Raw genomic sequence first — 24368 nt, 5'->3', positions numbered from 1 at the left:
AGTAGTAAATTAACATTGCTTCTAATGACTTAGAGTAATCGTGAAACTAACTCTTTTCCCATAAGCCTGGAAGGGAAAAAAAAAAAAACAAAACATCATTACAAGTTTTATGGATTTAGCTTGCAGTCCTAAAATAAATGTAATAATGCAACATGGTGAATGCAATTTATTCTCGAAAGGATGTGTTCCCTTAGGGAATTGTGGGCCATTTTTTCTACAAGAAGATAACTTTGTGCTCACATTCTGATGTTAGACTGTGACTAAAGATTTATAGAATGTGACAAATATAAGTAATTACATTTTAACAATCTAAGTTCCTATTTGTAAGTCATCTAATAATTTTTGGGAAAAAATTTTGAAAGGAGACGTGAGATATATATATATATATATATATATATATATATATATACACACAAACACACACACACATATGTGTATTATTTCTTTCCTAAAATAAAAAAAATCATATTAATTTATGCAGAATTTTAAAAATCAAAATGTAAAATTAGACTTAAAATAAAAGTCTTACCCTTCTCCAGCTGTTCCTAGTCTCTTTATAGTTCTTCTGTGGTCTATATATAGACATCTCAGAGGGTCTGTAAAAGCAAAATCATTTTACTGGAGTTTATTTTTGGATCACACTTTGTTTTGACAGCCCCTACCCCCCAAATCCCCCTCCCCCATCCACTAGAGTTTGCCTTTCTTTTATTCTTGAACGTAAGAAAAAGGCTTTTTTAAGAAGTGTATCCTAAGTATATTTCCAATTCTTATTCTATTTGTATTTTGGAAACCCACTGCTTTCCTGTTTGAATTTAGACCATTTTCTTTAGATTTGACCATGATTTTAAATGTGGCTTTTTGTTTTTAGGCTAGGCTCTTCTTCCCTGGAGACTTCCCTCTCAGTACCCTATCCTCTCCTGTCTAAATTGGTGACTCTCCAGGCCTATTACAATCCATCTTCCCTGCTCTGCACCCCCCGAGTTAGATTCAAGCTTTCTTAGATCCTACGTATTTTCTTTATGATACTCTTCACCCAAATTCCTGAAAAAACATGTTCACGAGGTAAGCTTTCTGAGTTTATTCTATCTTTACACTTGAGTAATAGGTTTACTAGAGGACGAATTCAGGGGTGAGAATTAATTTTCCTTCAAGCACTGAAGTAATTGTTCAATTGTATTCTAGGAAGCAGTGTTACTCATGGGAAGTTTGATATTGATCTGTTCTTCATTCGTAGATAACTTTTTAAAAATTCTTGAAATATTCATTTCATACGTGTTGTCTTACCATTTCCAAATGAGGTGTTTAAGTGTGGACCTAACTGAAAATGTTGTAGGCCCTTTTGATTTGAAAGCACAAATACCTTCAACTCTGGACTTTGTATGTATCTATCATCTTGATGATTTTCTATGCTTTTGAACATTTGACTTTGTTATCCCCAGATAATTTCATTTAATAGTTATTATGTATTATAACTGTTTATTTACTTATTTAAAAAAATCTCATTTTCTCTCTAGGGGATTAAATGGTTTTCTGGTTCTAAAGGTGGTGGAGGAACTATCTCTGTTTTCCAGCCCACTTTTACACTCCCCTTTGTTCACATGTTCCTTCCTCCAGTCTCAGATTATAAAGAATTCTGCCTAGTAGTTTAGCTTCCTTTGTGTCTACTGCCCCTCCATACACATCCTGGACTGCCAGTTGCTCCACTCTGCTTATTAGTCAGCACTTAAATGTCTGGTCTTCCTCTTCCAGCAATTGGCAGATATAGCTCTGCTGCTGATGTTTTATTGCTAATAATTTTAGCAATACTGTACAGGCTGCATGCTCAGTTTGCCGTTTTGAATCAAAAGTGGAACGATAACTATTAAAGTACGTTAAACATATGTTACTTTGGAATCATTTCCTATTTTCAGTGAGATCTGAGCAGGTGGCTTTGTTATGCAAAGGTGTGGAAAGCCAATGACTGTTAGAATCTCTTCACCCTTTAAAAAGCCATTAATTGATTGTCCATTGTATAGTAAGCACTATGCTATGCAAAAGGCACACCATATAAACAAAGGCTCCAAATGTTTACATTTTAATAGAGGGGGAAAGAAAAATGTAACCATGTAAACACAATGCTTTTCATAAATACTATGAGAGAAATATGTAAAGGATATCACAAGATCCCCAGAACAGGTTGGGTAAGTCAACCTGGGGGCTGGAAACGTTCAGGAGATGCTTCATAGACGAAATGACACATGAACTAAGACTTAAAGTATGAGTAGTATATCATGGAAAAGACAGGAAGAGGGGAGAATTTCAGGCAAAGGTAACAAAAGTGAAGACATGGAGGTGTTTAAATATATAATTGTATTTTTATTGATTTATATCAGGTACACATGGCTGCTACGCAGAGGCTGTACTGATTAAAAGTAAGGCTAAATATGTAGGTAGGGACCAGGTTGTGAAGAAAATACTTGACCGTGCTAAATTGTTTATATAAGACATCCTGTAGACAATTAAAGGGTTTTATATAGGTAGTGGTCCTAAATGGCTAGCAACATGGTGGGGAAGGAGAAATGAAATGACAGATATGTTTGTAGATGTTTTCAAGAAGAGACTGGGAAATGGTGGAGTCATTTGACAAGGCAATGATTAAAGCAAGATGAATAATTTGGGGGAAAATTTTAAGAATTCAGTTCTAAACTTTCATTGTCTTATTAGTTACATGGGTGTGACCAGATAAACTGTTCCCTAATAACTTGATACCACTTTTAGATAAAAATAGTAAATATTATCTAATATGTAGATGACATGATTTTATCATCCTAAACTAAGAGTGCCTTTACTGAGTGCCTTTATTAGACACCTGGTATGTTTAGAATTAGTACCAAAAATGTAGTAACGGTTCTGTTTTTCTAAAATTACAGTCAGCATTTAGGGGAGAAACCTCCAAATATTTCACAAGCCTATATATAGTTACCTTATGCATAGAGTAATGTCATATAATTACTTATGTGTACATTTTATAACCAGTTTATTTTGCAAGGTTTACCAGCCAGTGCCTTGGCATTCTCGGGTGTTTTTTTGTTTGTTTATTTTTTGGTTTTTCTTTTTAATGACTGAAGAAGCAGTTTGAGTACATATACCCAAAACAGTTGTCTAGTTTACAACGAAATGCAGCAAATTTTTATGGTGTAGATTTTGTAGGACGTAAATTGTCCTTTTGTCTGTTAAGTGTAAACCTGATATTTTCTTTAGCGGAGAACCATGATTCTGCTGTTGAAATTCATTAGCTTACCTGTGTGCCTAGGTGTGTGGTTTAGTCAAGTACAAGTCTTGTCTACTTCTCAGCTTCCTGGTATCATTCTAACCACCAGCGGACTGTCCATTAAAGTCCATGGGCCTCCAGTTAGCCAGTATTATAGATTATCTGCATGCCTAGTGCTTTTCAGGAAAACCTCAAAATCACTGCCATTCACAGGATATTTTTTACTCCTGAATTGCATTTTAGCAATATGTCAATTAACCTACATTAAGTGATTATATGAGAAACAGACTTACGACCTTGATTCATTGTAAAGATTTTGTTGAAAGCATTGCTTTCAACAGACTCACAAGAAAAATCTCTCTTGTCTGTAGAGAAGGAAAACTTTTCCCTTCTTCCCTTCTAGGTTCTTTGGATGGTTTAATAATTAAATTATGGATTAACAGGAGAAAGATAAATTTAATTTTCTACCTGTAGGAATCCATTAAAAATATGAGACTCAAAGAAGTGACCAAAGCAGGCAGTTCTTATGCCTTTTAGAGAAAGAAACAATGCATTTTTGAAGAATTGATAAGACAAAGAAGTTTTGCATTGGGGTAGTAAATTAGTGAGGAAGTAACAAGGTTTGTTTATACAGCCTTCTTGGCCGTAAATTCCCTATCTCTGGTGATAAGAATGTCTCTCTTTGTCCTGGTATAGGGGGTACCCTTTACATGGGAGATTTCTTTCAACTAATTCAAAATAATCAATATGCCAAAGCGGCATATTTTGGGGTGTCGTATTCTGCTCTCCTTCATCCCAATCCTGGGAATAGTAATGCTTTCCTTATGCATTAGGTTGTTTAATCTTGAGTTCCTGATGAACTTAAATATTGGATGCACATAATTTTAAGACTAAATGTGTGAACTGACAAAGTTTTCCAAAACAAACACACAAGAAAGCTTTCTAGATTTATTTTCTGACAAAACTAATAAAAGTAATTCTTTGTTCTTTCACTATACAAATATTGACTAGCACTTACTCTGTGCCAGACACTCTTTTAGACACTGTGGATTCAACACTGAAAAGACCAAATCCAAGCTCTTGTGGGGAAGACAGGCAGTATATAGGCAGTAAGTAATAGGTCACAGAAAGATGTTACAATATGAAAGTTCTCTCTCTCTCTCTCTCTCTCTTAAAGATACATATATCTTTAATAGAACAAGAAATTTATTACTCCCATTCAGTAGTTCCTGGGGGCTTTGATGTTAAATCATACACAACCAGGAATCAGGAATCATCTTAATTTCAGTGACCACCTCTACAGGGATCTCATTGCCAGGTGTTACAGGTATAACAGTCAAGAAATCACTAGCAATAAAGGTTCAAATAACCACAGATCTCTGGCATGAAGGCTGCTTCTGAAATGGTCCCAATCAAAATGTAATACTGTCAAATGCATATGTATTTATACTTTATATATTTAGTAATATTTAGTAAATTCTCTACCAAGCTGACAATTATTCTACCTTTACACTTGAATAATAGCAACTGATGGAATGTAATGCCAGTTACTAACCTTGAGAAGACTAAAGACAAGGGTATTTGGGTACAGAAAAACAATTAAGAATGTATAAAAATGAAACCAAAACATATTCAAAATGCTGATAACCAGAGATAATTGCACTGTTATCATTTTTTTAAATCTATTTTCCAATTTTTCAATGTCCACACATTTTTTTAAAATCTAGTATATTGTTATACATTTTTTTCTTTTACTTACCATCAACATTTTCTATTTAATTATATAAGGCTGCATCGTTCTTTGAATATGTTGAATCAGTTTACAATGTGTAGAATGTCCAAATCTTTGCACATTTTTTGAGATATTTATCTTGTCCTTTTTAGTTTGTATTTATAGACATTAAGTTGTTTTGATATTATAGAAATTAACCCATCATTTTTCAATGTGTATTGAAAATTTCCTCAAATCTCTCATAAACTATGTGTTTTTATATTGGTCTCTTTGGCCAAAATAATTTTTAAAATTCTTATCTAGTAAAATATTTATAGATTCTGAGTCTCCTGTCTTGGTAATAAAGATATACCCACTCTCAGCTACACATTTAATCTCCTATATTTTCTTCTAAGATATTTATTGTTACTTTTTATAGTAAACTCTTAATTCATCTAGAACATATTTTAATATCAAATGGGGCACCAACACTAACAATTTGTGCCACCATTTATTTCCCCAAATAATTGAAATATCTTATTTGTTTACATTAAATTATCATATATGCTGGATTTTTTTTCTCAGCTCTCTATTCTAGTCCACTGTTTCATTTGTGTACTCTGTCACTACCCAATTAGTGACTACAATGGGTTTATAATGTGTTCTAACAGATGGTAAAGCAAGTCTGCCATCTGTTCATATTTTCTTTTGCTATCCTCCAATATCTATTCTTTAATGTTAATTTTAAAATTATTATATTCAGGGCTTCCCTGGTGGTGCAGTGGTTGAGAGTCTGCCTGCCGATGCAGGGGACACGGGTTTGTGCCCCGGTCCGGGAGGGTCCCACGTGCCGCGAAGCGGCTGGGCCCGTGAGCCATGGCCGCTGAGCCTGCGCATCCGGAGCCTGTGCTCCGCAGCGGGAGGGGCCACAGCGGTGAGAGGCCCGCGTACCGCAAAAAAAAAAAAAAAATTATTATATTCAATTCAAAAAATTAAGCCTATTAGAACTATAATTGAAATTACTTTTTTTAAAAATTAATTTTATGAAAGAGATACTTTATGAGTTTTAGGTTCCCCATCCAACAAGTTGGTATGCCATTTCATTTATCTTGTATTATTTTGATTTTCAGTAAGACTTTGTAGGCTTTTTTCATGTAGATTTTATACTTTTCTTGTTAAGTTTATTTCTATATACTCTTATAGGTTTTATAACAATTGTGAATGGAATATTTTCCCCTTTCTAAGTGCTTATTATTAAAATGGAAAAAATATGTTGCTTTGGCATATTTATCATTTTCAAATTATCTTATTAATAAAGGTTTTCTAGCATCTCTTGAGTTTTTTGGGTGATATCTTTAAAAAAATAAACTTTTTTCATTTATGTCTAATGTTAATAGTATTTATTTTATATCCTTATTGTATTCATAAGACTCTCTAAGACAGTTAAATATAAGTGGCAACCGCAGGAATCTCAGTCAAGTTGCTGAATTTAAATGTAAAGATTTTAGTATTTTGCTATTTATTGTGTAATTGCTATTGGTATTTATTAAATAGCCTTTACCATATTTAGTTTCCTTCAATTATCAAGAATGGTAATGTATTTTATTAAATGTTTTTGAACCTATATTAATATGGTAATATTACTTCTTCTTAAAATTTTGGATACATTCAACTGGGTTGATAAATGTTCTAATATTAACCCAACCTTCCTTTACTAGGCTATACCATATGTGTTTGTAATATATTATTCTTTGCTTCAATTATTAAATTCTAATTCTAATATTTTTATTTCCATTTGTTACATCTTTATTCAAAAATGAGATTGATTCATAGCTTTTCACTTATAACATTTTGCAAGTTATGCAAGCTTCAAAAAATAAATCGGGGAGATTCCCTTCTGTGATCTGTAATAGTTCAAGTAGGATTGGAGCTATCTATGTTTCCCAGAACTCATCTATGAAATCATCTAGTTCTAGTACTTTCATGGATGGTAGCTGTTTAATCATCTTTCCAATCTATTCTACAGTAATTGGTCTTTTCAAGTTTTCCACTTCTTGCATGATTTTGGTAATATAAATTTTGACAGAGCATCTATTTTCTAGAGCCTTTGTTTTACGTTATTGTCTTGGAGTTCCAGTAATATTGATTTATTTCTTTTTAAAAATCTCTTCTTTATTCCTGGGTTGGTCTCTTTTCTTATTCCCTTTTCTTTCTCACTCCATGCATTATTACCTCTGAATCAAGAAAACAGCTAAGATCAGTGGCATCTCACTCCCGCTTTTGCCCTCCTCCTTTATTCCACAGTAATAAGAGGAGGCACGGTCTTGACGTAACATGGGTACCACCTCCAGGGTATTTGCTAAATTTTATGGTAATAATTGTGCCAAATTGAAAAGGTAGCTTTATGACTTTCTTGCTTTGGGTTTTCTTATGTTAGTTGGTGTGTCAAGTAACGATTGCAAACAATCCTTTAAAAAGGAAAAAAAATGGTGTGACTGAACAAAGGATTTCAACTTCAATTTATTTAATTCTGAAATTCATTAATAATTGTCCTTTTATCATGTCAACCAAATTGAAACTAACTGAAGAAATCGTCTCTAAGAGTAGTAATTATTACAAAACCGCTTTTGTGTAATATTCTCTATACCGTTTATTTCAAAATAAACCTTTATTTGCAACAGTATCACAAAATGGTCTGAAGTTGACCCTTCAGCTACCTTGTGAACAGTTTTAGCTGCAGGATGCTTTTTGATCGCTCAGCTGTCTCCTTAATGGAATAGTTGCCATTTTCCTGGTCATCTCTGGTGCTGTATTTGTAGACATCTTGTCAGTGGTTTTTGGAAGCATTGACTCATCTGGGAACTCCATGCACAAGAGCATGTTATCTAAACTCCACCGTTAAACCTCTGTCTGCCTAGACCTATCATTTTCTGAAATGCATTGGAGTCAATTTGGTTTTTTTTTTTTTGCGGTACGCGAGCCTCTCACTGTTGTGGCCTCTCCCATTGCGGAGCACAGGCTCCGGACGCGCAGGCTCAGTGGCCATGGCTCACGGGCCCAGCCGCTTCGCGGCATGTGGGATCCTCCCCGACCGGGACACAAACCCGTGTCCCCTGCATCGGCAGGCGGACTCTCAACCACTGTGCCACCAGGGAAGCCCCTGAGGAATAATTTTTAAAAAGCACATCTTTTAAGCTCTTTTGTAGAGGTATGTAGGAATATAAGGATGCTATCCATCAAATATATTCGAGAATTTGGGAAATAATTATATTGATACTAAATTGGGTACAAATTCACATATTTACATCTGTATATTTATATTTCTGATATCTGGACAAAACCATAGTAAATAAAGAAGAAAGATATGGAGATTGTTCTCAGAGGAATCAGGATAGATGACTGAGCTCTTATACATGTTACATAAAATACATTTTTCTTCTTTCATCAATGGCTATGCATCTTCTCTCAAAAACTGTCTGTCTTTATGGGCCAGCAGCTTTTTAAATTATGATTATTTTTAATTTATTTATTTTTGGCTGCGTTGGGTCCTTGTTGCTGCGCGTGGGCTTTCTCTAGTTGTGGTGAGCGGGTGCTACTCTTCGTTGCATTGCACAGGCTTCTCATTGCAGTGGCTTCTCTTGTTGCAGAGCACAGGCTCTAGGCACACCAGCCTCAGTAGTTGTGGTGCATGGGCTTAGTAGTTGTGGCTCACAGGCTCTAGAGCACAGGCTCAGTAGTTGTGGCACATGGGCTTAGTTGCTCCATGGCATGTGGGATCTTCCTGGACCAGGGATGGAACCTGTGTGCCCTGCATTGGCAGGCGGATTCTTAACCACTGGGCCACCAGGGAAGCCCACCTTTTTTTTTTTTTTTTTTTTTGCCCAGCTTTTTTAAATAAGTGAAATCAGATTAGGATTGCTGGGTTCTGAATTATTTGGGAAATAGAAAAATTATAAATTTCATTTCACTCATGTTAGTTAATAATCTTTCAGTTTTTAAAAAGGTTTGAAGAAAACCATTTTTACTAGATTATTTTTCACAGTGCAAAGTTTTATTTATGTGATATTGATAACGATTTAATTATTAAGCATATGAAAGCATTCAAGCCCCCCTGCTGCTTTTATTTTGTCCTTTTAATAATCAACTGTCATGGAAACCCTGACCTTTCTGTTATTATACTTAGATTTTCATCTAGATAGCCTCTTTTTTATATATCGCTGTTGTGATGTATAGCGAATATGAACTTTTATTTTTATTCAATCTCATATACCAGGAAATGGAAGTCAAGTCAAAATACACACTTTTGGGAAGAGATAGTCTGCCAAGTTATCACCATAAAAACAATAAAGCTTTAGTTCTTCCTATTTTTGCTCCCCCTTTTTTCTCTAAAGATACTCTAAAGGCTTTTCATTAATCATCATCATTTAGTGGGTCCATTATAACCACGATACCAAAGTAAGTTCAGAGCAGGTATTCCCTAGCCAACGATGTTCCTCATGTTTCAGAGTTACTTGTATTGCTTTCTCTTTTGGCCTTCGAAGATATATGTCTGTATCTTTCTTAATTTCTTGGTAAAGCAAGAATATGTTAAGTTTTTTGTGTAGAAGTTGACTGCAAATAAGTGAAAGAACACAATTTTTTTAATTAAGGAAAAATTTAAGCTCCTTTCTAAGTAAGATGATTTAGTAGTAAACCTTTTTTTTCCTGTCTTTGTAAGTTCATTTTATTCAGAGATTTTTTTTTTTTGTCCTTTTAATTCCTTCCAATTCCAGCATCGTTTTTGGTATTTATCTATGTATGTATTTATAAATTGATGTACTTATATCCTTACTCTGTTCCAAAATTAATTGAGGACTTTCACAGAATAAACCAATCTTTTCAATTAACTTGTCCTCTGAATTCTTCTAAGGCTGTGAGTATGTGTAGACCATGAAAGACTGAGCTTTTTTTTTTAAGTGACGCGCTCTCAGGCATCCTGCTAACAAATGATGAATCGTATGTTAAGTGTTTTTCTAACAAAGATTTTCCTAACTTTTAAAGTTGCTGGACAGAATGATCATCCCTCAGATGAAGGACTTAAGACTCCTTAAAGCAGTGATTCTCAAAGGACTTAAGACTCCTTAAAGCAGTGATTCTGAAAGCATCCCCTGGCAACTGTTAGCAGTGAAAATTATCTCTAAGCCCCCTCCTGCTTAGTCATTGTGAATGGGGGGGAGGGGGACAGCCTTCAGCTTTGAAACAAGTCCTCCAGGTAAATCTGAAATGTAAAGATTTACAACATCTTCTTTTGGGGTGTGTGAGGGGCTTACAAGAGGTTTTTTGTTTGTTTGCCTTGTTTTTCTGCAATGTATTTCAGGAAAATAGATTTTTTGAAAAATCTGTAAATTGATCAGTCATTTGGTTATTTTTATTTGCATTTATACTCGTTTAGGCATATTAGCTAAAAGCAAGGCTCTTGTGGGCTTTTTAAATTTTTTGAAGTTTAGTTAATATATTATGTAAACTACAGGTGTACAATATAGTGATTCACAATCTTACAGGTTATACTCCATTTATAGTTATTATAAAATATTGGCTATATTCCCCATATCATACAATATATCCTTGCAGCTTATTTTAAAATATACCTAATAGTTTGTACCTCTTAATCCCCTACCCCTATATTGCCCCTCCTCCCTTCACTGTCCCTGCTGGTAACCACTAGCTTATTCTCTGTGAGTCTGCTTCTTTTTTGTTATATTCACTAATTTGTTGTATTTTTTTTGGTTCCATGTATAAGTGATATCATACAGTTTTTCTTGTGTTTTTTGTTTTTGTTTTTGTTTTTTTAATTCTGGTATTTTTCTCTGTTTTCCTAAGGAGGGAAAGGGGGAGACCTTCTCACTGCTGTCCTGTAGGAACATCCTTAAAGGTCATAACCTTAGGTTATACCTAAAAACAACTAACTGGGATTTTATTTGATTTTGTTATTTAAAAATTTAGTGTCATCAGAGAAAGATGTTCAGTCCTGGAAGTTCAAATTATGCAAAAATGAAGACAGCTCTTGGTAATTTTAAAGGACCAAAAGGAAAAGCCTTCAGATGAAGCATTCGGTACCACCCTATTAGGGCTCAAAGTCTTTTCACTCTCAGCTCAATAGGCTTAAGGCTGCCAGGGCACTGTTGATAAGCTTTGGCTCCAGCATTTAGGATTTCAGCTACAATGTAGCAGACTTCGGTTGATCATGGTTACCCTGACTTACATAATTTGCTTTCTACCTTTTTTTTGTTTGTTTGTTTCAAGAGCAACACACTGCCATCTGCGACAAATTCTTTCACTAACTCCACAGTGAGAAAAACATATTTTCGGTCTTAGGGAGAAGGGATATGTGAAATTGAAGTATTGTGACTATTAATATTCCCATGGCAATAAGCTGCTGTTTGTTTCATTATCTAAATTGATTCCTGTTGATATTCTAACTTACTCTTTTGTCTCTAGGATTTGAAATTTAAATCATAAACTGAATGTTCTGAAAAACAGACAGCTTACTGTCATATTGAAAGGCAAGTCTCCATGACTTTCCACTTTACATTTGGCATAGGGACAATAATTTGTGACTGGCGTTCTAGATGATTACTTTACTGAGATATGAACAGATCAGAAAAAAATAATTCATGTCAAAGTTTACATAAAAATATTCAATGCATTTTGATATGTCCCGAAACTTGATCCAGGTTGTAGGGCTATAACTAAACAGGATGGTGAATATCTGTCTTAATTCTGTCTAGTGATCTCCTAAAATGTTGGTTGAAAAGAATCTGAGGCACACCTCTAGTGATAGTATTTTCAGCTTGGTTTACCAAAAAAATCACTGTTACTTATTAACTTGCCCTCAAAGCAAATTATGCTGAACCAAGTCTTGTTGATACAACAATGCAGCTTGTAGGGTTAAATCATAATCCTTTAAATATGGAATGCTCATGGGACCTCTGCCACCTGCCAAAGAACAGAATTTTCATGATTTTACATATACTTACTTTAAGTTGGAACTTAGATGTCCCGAGATCTCATCAGCTTGCAACAAAATAAAATTACAGGTTGTTTAATATCCAAATTATAAAGACTCCAAGTTCACATCTTCCTAGATTAGTAAGGTGCTGTTCTCCCCTCCATCACCCCCTTGCATGTTATATTCCAGCATGCCCAATGCTTATCCATGTCCAAGAAATTAGTCCTGATTATTTTACCTTACTGACAAAATCAGTACTCAAATATACTACCACATGGCTGAAGGACCACATAATCTGTACCAAGAATACTGGATGCTTCATAAAATGTCACCACCTGCTGCAGTATAATGACTACACCTAGACAGTTCAGTTCATTTGCCCTTTTCCATCTGTGCTGCTGCCATAGCTACTAGGGGACAGATTTTATTATCCCCAATACATGCTGTCAGAGAATTATTCCAAGCCACCACAGCCACTAGTGTAGGTCTCTGCTGACTGGTTCAGGCTTTGATTGCAACCCATCCTCAAAGAGCCCCTTCCAGCTCTGTCATGCCCAGTCTGTGCTGGACAGGTCACTTGCCTGTCCCAAGTATTAAAACAGTTACCATTCACTCAGCTCCCTAAAGCTCCTCTAGAGTGCTTGAGTTGGGTAGGGTTAAAACGAGGTCAATTATATCTTATTCTTAGACCCAGCACTTCCTTCTGATTTCCTAAGCCCTAGTATTACACTTGGGTCACACGCCCACATTTCCCTTATTTTGAGGACTCCTGTTTTCCTTCCTGTCATTTAGTATTACCTGGGGATACCCTTGTACATCAGATGGATTCAAACAATATTGATTCTCAAATGGAAAGGAAGTGGATGGGGACTTTGAATCTCCATCCTCTCAGGAATTATTTTAGTCTATGTCAGTACAGAGACTCTTGTAGATTCCTGGGGGAGGTATATTGAATACTTTACATGCTCGCCAACGACATGTAAGCACTTGCCTTTGTTCAACCAAACTAGGTCTTGTTACAGTTGCACTTTCTCCACTGACTTTAAGTGAATTTAAACTGAACTGCTTGCCTTATATAACTAAAAGACAGTGTTCACAGAACTAATGGAGGGTGTGCACCAATGATACAGAGTCCTCCCCTCCATCCTTTAGCTATTGTCATTCTTTGACAGTTTTGGTGCCTAGCCTCTCCTGCACAGTCTTTCACACAGTGAAGTGACCCAGCAGAGCATCTGAACACTAACCACATACCTACTGAATAGAGTTTTATTGGTCAGTAATTTTTAAAGCCGTGACTTTCTCCCCAGATGGGATAATATTGGACATTAGTCTGGAAATAGCTAGTTGCTCATAACTTAATATATTTTTTCGGGAAAAATCATAAAATTTGGTAAGAGTCAAGGTTTCTGGAATATGAGGATAAAGATCTGGCTCCATCATTTCTGAAATGGGGTTGCTTGTCCCAAGTCAGATAAATGCTTTAAGCCTTGGTTTCTTCTTCACATCAGTTATCAGTTGTTGCAAGTATGGAATGAAATATTAATATTAAATGTTGAGCGTGTGCCTGGCACAAGTAGGCTCTCAAATGATTATTTATCATGTTAAAGAATTTCACTCCTTTGTGTATTTCAACATCATCCTTGGCCATGCTTTACTGAGATTTAGGGAGCAGCAAAGATACATCATCTAGGAGTCAAAAAGGTTTTGAACTAAAGGATAATCAAAATTAAGTCCTCTTCAGAATAGGTTTCAGTACTCTTCTACTGGCACTTTTAAAAAAAAATGTTCTTTATGTATCTCCTTGTCACGAATCTATAACAAAACTTTGAGTAGCAGTAGACCAGCTTTCCCACTCCTCTTTATCTCTTTCCATTTTTAATGTTTCCATTATGATTTCCAACTTCCAGGGCTCAGCAGAAAAAGGGCCACTACTTTTTCAGACCTTGCTTGTTGTCGTGAGTACCATTACCAGGAATGAAACATTTTCAATCTGACACTGAAAAGCAAGATAAATAACATGTATGGTTATAAACTGTGGCACTGAAGATGTTCCAAAATGTCCATTGCTCACTATTTCCATAATTTATTTGTCAACAGCTCTATTTATTTAAGGATTATTTTTACTGGTTATTGTCTATACTCAGGCATAGATGATAAGGCTACACACATTCATCTGAGATGAACAGAACTATAAATAGTATATAATTGTAAATGTAAAATGATAAAGATCCCAGAAAAGCAGCTTTTCCTTTTCTATGAACTCATCAGATAACGCATGAAATGGTAATGCTTAGAAGTATCGAAGACTATGCGTGCTACAGTGTACCTGCTATCAGTAGAGATGCAGTTGTTAAATTATTTTATTTTATTTTTTAATAGATCTTTATTGGAGTATAATTGCTTCACAATACTCTGTTAGTTTCTGTTGCACAACAAAGCGAATCAGCCATATGCACACACATGTCCCCATATTCCCTCCCTCTTGAACCTCCCTCCCATCCACCCTATCCCACCCCTCTAGGTCATTGCAAAGCACCAAGCCAGTTTCCCCGTGCTATGCTGCTGCTTCCCACCAGCTAACTATTTTACATTCCGAAGTGTATATATGTCGAAGTTACTCTCACTTTGCCCCAGCTTCGCCCTCTCACCCCATGTCCTCAACTCCATTTTCTATGCCAACGTCTTTATTCCTGCCCTGCAACTAGGTTCATCAGTACCATTTTTTTTTTTTAGACTTCATATATATGCGTTAGCATACGATATTTGTTTTTCTCTTTCTGACTTACTTCACTCTGTATGAAAGACTCTAGGTCCATCCACCTCACTACAAATAACTCAATTTCATTTCTTTTTATGGCTGAGTAATATTCCATTGTATATATGTGCCACATCTTCTTTATGTGTAAATAGTGGCTATTTACACATAAAGTAAATAGCCTTGTAAATAGTGCTGCAGTGAACATTGTGGTACATGTCTCTTTTTGAATAATGGTTTTCTCAGGGTATATGCCCAGTAGTGGGATTGCTGGGTCATATGGTAGTTCTATTTTTAGTTTTTTAAGGAACCTCCATACTGTTCTCCATAGTGGTTGTATCAGTTTACGTTCTCACCAACAGTGCAAGAGGGTTTCCTTTTCACCACACCCTTTCCAGCATTTATTGTTTCTAGATTTTTTGATAATGGCCATTCTGACTGGCATGAGGTGATACCTCATTGTAGTTTTGATTTGCATTTCTCTAATAATTAGTGATGTTGAGCATCTTTTCATGTGCCTCTAGGCCATCTGCATGTCTTCCTTGGTGAAATGTCTATTTAGGTCTTCTGACCATTCTTTAACTGGATTGTTCGTTTGTTTTTGATATTGAGCTCCATGAACTGTTTGTATATTTTGGAAGTTAATCCTTTGTCTGTTGTTTCATCTGCAAATATTTTCTCCCATTCTGAGGGTTGTCTTTTTGTCTTGTTTATGGTTTGGTTTGCTGTGCAAAAGCTTTTAAGTTTAATTAAGTCCCATTTGTTTATTTTTTGTTTTATTTCCATTACTCTAGGAGGTGGGTCAAAAAGATCTTGATGTGGTTTATGTCAGAGTGTTTTTCCTATGTTTTCCTCTACGAGTTTTATACTGTCTGGTCTTACATTTAGGCCTCTAATCCATTTTGAGTTTATTTTTGTGTATGATGTTAGGGAGTGTTCTAATTTCATTCCTTTACATGTAGCTGTCCAGTTTTCCCAGCACCACTTATTGAAGAAGCTGTCTTTTCTCCATTGTATGTTCTTGCTTCTTTGTCATAAATTAGGTGCCCATATGTGTGTGGGTTTATCTCTGGGCATTCTATCTTGTACCATTGATCTATATTTCTCTTTTTATGCCAGTACCATACTGTCTTGATTACCATAGCTTTGTGGTATAGTTTGAAGTTGGGGAGCCTGATTCCTCCAACTCCTTTTTTCTTTTTCAGGATTGCTTTAGCTATTCAGGATCTTTTTTGTTTCCATACGAATTGTAAAATTTTTTTGTTATAATTCTGTGAAGAATGCTCTTGGTAGTTTGATAGGGATTGCATTGAATCTGTAGATTGCTTTGGGTAGTATAGTCATTTTCACAATATTGATTCTTCCAATTCAAGAACATGGTATATTCCTCCATCTCTTTATGTCATCTCTGATTTCTTTCATCAGTGTTTTAGTGTTTTCTGAGAAGTCTTTTTCCTCCTTAGGTAGGTTTATTCCTAGGTATTTTATTCTTTTTGTTGAAATGGTAAATGGGAGTGTTTCCTTAATTTCTCTTCCTGATATTTCATTGCTGGTGTATAGGATTGCCAGAGATTTCTGTGCATTAATTTTGTATCCTGCAACCTTACCAAACTCTTTGATTAGTTCTAGTAGTTTTCTGGTGGCATCTTTAGGATTTTCTATGTATAGTATCATGTCATAAGCAAACAGTGACAGTTTTAGTTCTTTTCCAATTTGTATTCCTTTTATTTCTTTTTCTTCTCTGATTGCTGTGGCTTTGACTTCCAAACAATGTTGAAAAAGAGTGGTGAGAGTGGACATCCTTGTCTTGTTCCTGATCTTAGTGGAAATGCTTTCAGTTTTTCACCATTGAGTATGATGCTTGCTGTGGGTTTGTCATATATGGCCTTTATTATGTTGAGGTAGGTTCCCTCTATGCCATTTTCTGGAGAGTTTTTATCATAAACAGGTGTTGAATTTTGGCAAAAGCTTTTTTTGCATCTATTGAAATGATCATATTGTTTTTATTCCTTAATTTGTTAATGTGGTGTATCGCATTGATTGATTTGCATATATTGAAGAATCCTTGCATCCCTGGGTTAAATCCCACTTGATCATGCTGTATGATCCTTTTAATATGCTGTTGGATTCTGTTTGGTACTATTTTGTTCAGGATTTTTGCATCTATGTTCATGAGTGATGTTGGTCTATAATTTTTTTTGTGGTATCTTTTTCTGATTTTGGTATCAGGGTGATGGTGGCTTCATAGAATGAATTTGGGAGTGTTTCTGCCTCTGCAATTTTTTGGAAGAGTTTGAGAAGGATAGGTGTTAGCTCTTCTCTAAATGTTTGATAGAATTCACCTGTGAAGCCATCTGGTCCTGGGCTTTTGTTTGTTGGAAGATTTTTAATCACAGTTTCAATTTCATTACTTGTGATAGGTCTGTTTATATTTTCTAATTCTTCCTCGTTCAGTCTTGGAAAGTTGTACCTTTCCAAGAACTTGTCCATTTCTTCATGGTTGTCCAGTTTATTGGCATACAGTTGTTTGTAGTAGTCTCTTATAATCCTTCATATTTCTGCAGGGTCGGCTGTGATTTCTTCTTTTTCATTTCTAATTTTATTGATTTGAGTCCTCTGCCTTTTTTTCTTGATGAGTCTGGCTAAGGGTTTATCAATTTGTTTATCTTCTCAAAGAACCAGCTTTTGTTTTATTGATATTTGCTATTGTTTTCTTCATTTCTATTTCATTTATTACTGCTCTGATCTTTATGGTTTCTCTCCTTCTTCTGACTTTGGGTTTTCTTTGTTCTTCTTTCTCTAGTTGTTTTAAGTGTAGAGTTAGATTGGTTATTTGAGATTTTTCTTATTTCTTGAGGTGAGATTGTATTGCTATAAACTTCCCTCTTAGAACTGCTTTTGCTGTGTGCCATAGGTTTTGGATCATCGTGTTTTCACTGTCATTTGTTTCTATGTATTTTTTAATTTCTTCTTTGATTTCTTCAGTGATCTCTTGGTTATGTAATAGCACACTGTTTGGCCTCCATGTATTTGTGTTTTTTACAGTTTTGTTCCTGTAGTTGATTTCCAATCTCATAGCGTTATGGTCAGAAAAGATGCTTGATATGATTTCAATTTTCTTAAACTTACTGAGGCTTGATTTGTAACCCAAGATGTGATCTATCCTGGAGAATGTTCCATGTGCACTTCAGAAGAAGGTATATTCTGCCACTTTTGAGTGGAATGTTCTATAAATATCAATTGGAACTATCTGTCTTTTGTGTCATTTAAAGCTGTGTTTCCATATTTATTTTCTGTTTGGATGATCTGCCCCTTGGTGTAAGTGGAGTGTTAAAGTTTCCTACTATCATTGTGTTACTGTCAATTTCTCCTTTCATGGTTGTTAGCTTTTGCCTTATGTATTGAGCTGCTCCTATGTTGGGTGCATAAACATTTATAATTGTTATATCTTCTTCTTGGATTGATCCTTTGATCATTATATAGTGTCCCTCCTTATCTCTTGTAACAGTCTTTATTTTAAAGTCTTTTTTATCTGATACGAGTATTGCTACTCAAACTTTATTTTGATTTCCATTATCATGGAATATCATTTTATATCCCTTCACTCTCAGTCTGTATGTGTCCCTAGGTCAGAAGTGGGTCTCTTGTAGACAGCATATATGTGGGTCTTGTTTTTGTATCCATTCAGCCAGTCTGTGTCTTTTATTTGGGGTATTTAATCCATTTACATTCAAGATTATTATCGATATGTATGTTCCTATTACCATTTTCTTAATTGTTTAAGGTTTGTTTTTGTGGGTCTTTTTCTTCTCCTGTGTTTCCTGCTTAGAGAAGTTTCTTCAGCATTTGTTGTAAAGCTGGTTTGGTGATGCTGAATTCCCTTAGCTTTTTGCTTGTCTGAAAAGCTTTTAAATTCTCCATCAAATCTGAATGAGATCCTTGCTGGGTAAAGTAATCTTGGTTGTAGGTTTTGCTTTTTCATCATTTTAAGTATATCCTGCCACTGCCTTCTGGCTTGCAGAGTTTCTGCTGAAAACTCAGCTGATAACCTTATGGGGATTCCTTTGTATGTTATGTTTTGTTTTTCTCTTGCTGCTTTTAATATTTTTCTTTGAATTTAATTTTTATTAGCTTGACTAATATGTGTCTTGGTGTGTTTTTCCTAGGGTTTGTCCTGTATGGGACTCTCTGTGCTTCTTGGAATTGAATGACTATTTCTTTTCCCATGTTAGGGAAATTTTCAACTATAATCTTTTCAAATATTTTCTCAGACCCTTTCTTTTTCTCTTCTTCTTCTGGGACCACTATCATTCAAACATTGGTACATTTAGTGTTGTCCCTGAGGTCTCTGAGATTGTCTTCAATTCTTTTCATTTTTTTTCTTTATTCTGCTCCTCGACAGTTATTTCTACCATTTTGTCTTCCAGTTCACTTATTCGTTCTTCTGCCTCAGTTATTCTGTTATTGGTTCCTCCTAGTGTATTTTTCATTTCAGTTATAGTGTTGTTCATCTCTGCTTGTTTGTTCTTTAGTTCTTCTAGATCTTTGTTAAAAATTTCTTGTATTTCCTAAATCCATGCCTCCATTCTGTTTCTGAGATTCTGGATCATCTTTACTATCATTACTCTGAATTCTTTTTCAGGTAGATTGCCTGTTTCTTTTTCATTTATTTGGTCTTGTAGGTTTTTACCTTGCTGCTTCATCTCTGACACATTTTTTTTGCCACCTCATTTTTTTTTTTTTTTTTAATGAATGGGGTTGTGTTCCTGTCTTACTGGTTGTTTGGCCTGAGGCTTCCACCACTGGGGTTTGTAGGCTATTGGGTAGGGCTGGGTCTTGGTGCTGAGATGAGGAACTCCGTGAGACCTCACTCCATTGAATATTCTCTGGAGTCTGAGGTTCTCTGTTAGTCCAGTGGTTTGGACTCTGATCTCCCACTGCAGGAGCTTCAGCGGGACCCTGGGCTCATGAACCAAGATCCTGCAAGCCACCTGAGGTGGAAAAAAAAAATAACAAAGTAAAAAATAATATTAGACTAGGAAACTAACAGATATGTTAGGAAGAATATAAAAATAAAAATATAGATGAATCAACAACTGGAAGGTACATCAGTACCACAGTAGTACAAAAGAGGAGGAGGGAAAAGAAAAAAAAAAATTAAAAAGGGGGGAAAAACGCCTTGGCTGTGGAGGGTGGGGCCTAAGCAGGGGCGAGGTTTGGGTGGTGGGTGGGGCCAATGCTCAGGACCCACAGGGCTGTGGGGGGTGGGGCTTAGGCTCAAGGAACAGAAGGGGCCCAGACGTGTCCTCCACCCCTGGTCTCAGAGAGCAGGGGACCTCACCTGGGAGCCCAGCAGGCTTCCTGGTCTCAAATGGGTGAGGCAGATGCCCTCCTCTCCTCTCCTGCTCCTCTGGTCTGGGAGGGCCCCTTCTGCCTGCCTCTCCTGATCTCCCTGGCCTCCCTTCTATACCCCCAAGGACCCATGCAGCTTGGAGGGGGCCTTGGAGGTCAGGGAACAGGCCTGGGAGCTCAGCAGGCTCCCCTGCCTAAGTGGGCAGGGCAGTCACCCTATACTCCTCACCCATTCCCCCTGGAAGCCCTCTCCCACCTGCCTCTCCTGTTCTCCCCAGCCTTGGGCGCAGATCCTGTCTGGCCTCCACTTCTCCTCCCCCTTCAGTCCCCCTGTGTCCTACTGGTTCACTTTGGGGTTCCTTCCATCTCCTTGGGCATCAGAGTCTCCCACCAGCGGCCAGCAGGTGCCCGAGTTGTAGGGAGTGCTAACTCCAAGTCTTCCCACACTGCCATCTTAACTCTGCCTCTTTAAACCATTTTAGAATAACACAGCAAACAGTTTCATGGAATGCTGTGGTAAGGGCCACAGGAATTTAGTGAAGTCCTCCAAGAGTAATGTGGTTTTCAAATGCCCAGGGCTAATGATGTATCAAGGGTCTCTCCAGAGTAATTATATATGGTAGCTTATGGATGGGCCTTGTGATCAGTAATGGAATAATCTTCCCAGTTGCTGAATTCAGTGAATAAGCGTCTTAATCCACTTAAATCTTTTTTGATCTAATTGATTCTAAATCATGGGAGTCCCTTTCCTTCCCAGGCACAAAGAGGTGTTGGTACTCTGTTAAGCTTGGAAAATGCTTACAGATAGCCTGCTACCACCTGGAGAGTACAAATCGTCTTTGGGAAGGACTTTGATTTCATTAATAGTAACATAATAATAAGCACAAGAGAGCTCTGAAGACCCTAGAAGACATAAATGAGGAAATTAGGGGAACAAAATTGTAATGAATACAAAATTTCTAAAATTCCATTTGTGAATCACATAGATTTCTACGAACTGCCCATCACCTGTAATTTGAGTATTGAAACTGATAAAACACAGATCTTTTAAACTGTTACTAGATTCTAGAGTATTCTTTTTCCATATTGGTATATTTTCCTACATTTTTTCCAAATCAGCTCTGTGCTCTGAAAATAAAAATGGCATTTTTAAAAGGCTGATATTACTAAATGAGGCACTTCCAGGGATCATTCAGAATGTACATTGTGTTTTGATATCAACAAAGACAAACAAATTTGTTTGAAATAGTCAGGAAAGCATTGTTTTTATGTCATAAAAAATGAGATCATCATAGATATCAATGTGCATATATTCAAAATTCCATGACCTTTCTTCAGCTTTACCCACAAGTGTATATTACAACCATTGATCTGAAATAGATTGTCAGATATTTCTCCAGTAAAGATGAGTTTATTGGGGATCAGCAGAGAATTACAATTTGTGGTCCATAACCGTGGTGAGTCACTTGTAAGTTCCTGCACAGCAAGGGAAGGAGGATGCTTTTATAAAGAGGAAAAGGAAGTTGGGAGGGCTAGAGTAAAACAGAGTCCATGGCTTTTCATTGGCTGAGTCCTTACCAGGAAAGAAGAGGAGTCTTTATTCTTCCTTTTGGCTCTGCTATTGTCAAAGGATGTGGAGCTCCCCCTTCTGGTCTCCGGATTTTATTATATTTAGCTGAGGATTCTGTTTGTAAAATTTTTATACCACTTTTTTTCTAGTTCTTCCTCTCTTTTCTATTATCCCCTATTTTTCTATTCTGAATAAAGACTGAAGTTAATTCAGTTAAATTTAATTATGTGGTGAAAAGTTTCTTAAAGTTATTTACTAAAATCTATACAAAATGCATAATTTAAAAGTATAACTCACCAATTAAGAGTGTTGTACTTTGTTAAATGATTTGTTTCATTTTTATTTCATAGTATGTGTGATTTTCACATTATTTCACATGAGAGGAAGAATTCAAAACCTGTTCTGATGTCGCTCTATGCATGACTGTGACATTTCTCAGATCATCCTTTAAGGGGACTAGCGGAGAGACCTAGCCTTGCCTGGATGCTCACCTTGCAGAAATGTAGGATAAAGGATTCACTTACTGGCAGGATGGTTGGAAGAAATGGTATTTAGTATTTCTTCCAACCGCAGATCCTCTGGTTCCTAGATTTCTGGACTTCATGGTGTTTTTTTACAAGTATTGAAAGTTTTCTTCAGTGACACAGACAGTAGATTGTAAATATTTTAATGACGACTTGTCTGTTAATCATTCCTCATTGATAATATTGTTTTTATAATTTTTGAATGTGCTAGTATGTCAATATGGGTGATGCTTCAAGAAGTCATCTTATCTGTGGAATAACCATGTCATTCAAACTAAGAAAGTCCGTGTTGGATTTTTGCTATTACCATCAGGTGAAAATTAAAGCGACACAAAAAATTATTATCATATTCAAAGCACACAGTTTACAAAATGTACAATATCTAAAGAATCATTTTCAATTTTAAGGGGCTTACACAACAAATAAACAGTAATGCTATGTACCATAATAGAGAAACATAAGAAGAGGAAACATCCATATTTGTCTCAGGGAGTTAATGAAGACTCTGTACAGAAGGTAAAATTTTGGCTGAAACTAGGAAAATGCATGGTATTTTGGCCAGGAAGAAAAGAATCTAAGAAGAGAATCAGAATATGCAGGGGCAAAGAGACAAGAAAGAACTTACCACATTCTGAACGCAAAAAGGGCTCCTGCCCAGGGCTTCTGAATGAAAATAGCAGGAGTTCTATGAGCACTTTTTTCTCTCTTCCTCCTTCCTCTCTTCTTATCATCCCTTCAGTAATCTTGGACCTCCATTGTATATTTAGTCCCTCCCAATTGTCCTTGCTCTTCAGGGTACTAATAGATGATTTGTACCATACCTACCCCTACCACCAACATCACCACTAGCAACTCCAGATTAGTTTACTTGATTTTCACAATCAAAATCCACAAGCATTTATTTATTAAGCAGAAGCATTTTGAAATAGAGTATTATATGTTTTCAGGAAGGTGGTCTCTTTAATTTTCTAATATGGTAAATTACTTCTTCTAACTAAAGACTTGATAGGCAAGAAATTTAGGGAGCGGAGCCTTTGAAAAGTAAATTTCTGCTTTATGGTGGACTCCAGTTTTCACTTGGCACAGGTCCAGGAAAGATTAGGTGACTAGGTAACATCTCAATAGCCTTTATAACTGTAAACTGCAAATAGCCTTTAAAATATACTCCTATGTGTAGATGTGTATCTGATATATATAAGAGAAGCATTGTGGAAATGAAAACAAAAATCTTTTACCTTCTAAAAAACCAAGTATGGACCTTAACTCCTCATGCATAAATAGATGTTTTAGGAGTTTTAATGTGATCAAGTGTTATTTCAATCCAAGCAACTGATGATTAAAGAAAAACAAATCTTCCATGACTCAGCACTTTTATCGATCAATGTAGTACCTGCCTTTGAATTTATATGCTGAGGGTTTAAATGTACAATTGAAATATGTACCAGATCACTCTAATAGCTTAGCCATTGAGCCATGGCATATGTATTCTTTATTATTATTGTATTATTGCAACTTTCATTTATTCCATATCTAACAAGTGTCAGGAGCTTTACATAGACCATGCTTATCCTTATAATATACTACATGAGTTCTGTTATCACAGTGAGGAAACAGATATACCCTAATCTTAAGTAACTAGCTCAAAGTCACAGAATTTGTAAGTACTGATCACGATGATAAATGCTGGAACAAGTCATTGTTTTCTCAAGATATTTGTGAAAATGAAAGGCCCATGGTTCTGACATTTCCAAATAAAGTTTTGTCTAGTTCCAGGGGGCTTGATGGCCACATGAGTCCTCTGATACCAGGAATGCATTCAGATCTCTACCCAAGGTCAAGTCCATGCCCTGATATATATATGAACCTTTATGAGAAGTACTTTTTTTATTCTTGTTCATCTTTGGATATCAGTTTGTATTTTAAATATATTAGTGAATATATTACATATGTTAATGTATGAATATGTCCAAAAAAACCCAAAATTTAACCAAGTAAATTTGAGGATCTAATTGGCTCTGTAAGATAATTCATGAATCGGGCAGCACCCCATCTAGCAACTAGAAGGGTGCTCAGAGGAGCAAAATGGAAGGCTTTTGTAGAAAGGAGGGTGAGGTGAGGAAGTTATCTGAGCAAAAGAAAAGGAAGGGCTATTTTGGACCAGAACATCTTTTGGGGGGAGGGGAAATAAGAAGTGTGTTTTGTTTTGTTTTGTTTTTAA

This window comes from Phocoena phocoena, chromosome 12, assembly GCF_963924675.1.
Source record: "Phocoena phocoena chromosome 12, mPhoPho1.1, whole genome shotgun sequence".
Classification (NCBI taxonomy): domain Eukaryota; kingdom Metazoa; phylum Chordata; class Mammalia; order Artiodactyla; family Phocoenidae; genus Phocoena; species Phocoena phocoena.
This window is presented reverse-complemented; position numbering follows the sequence as displayed.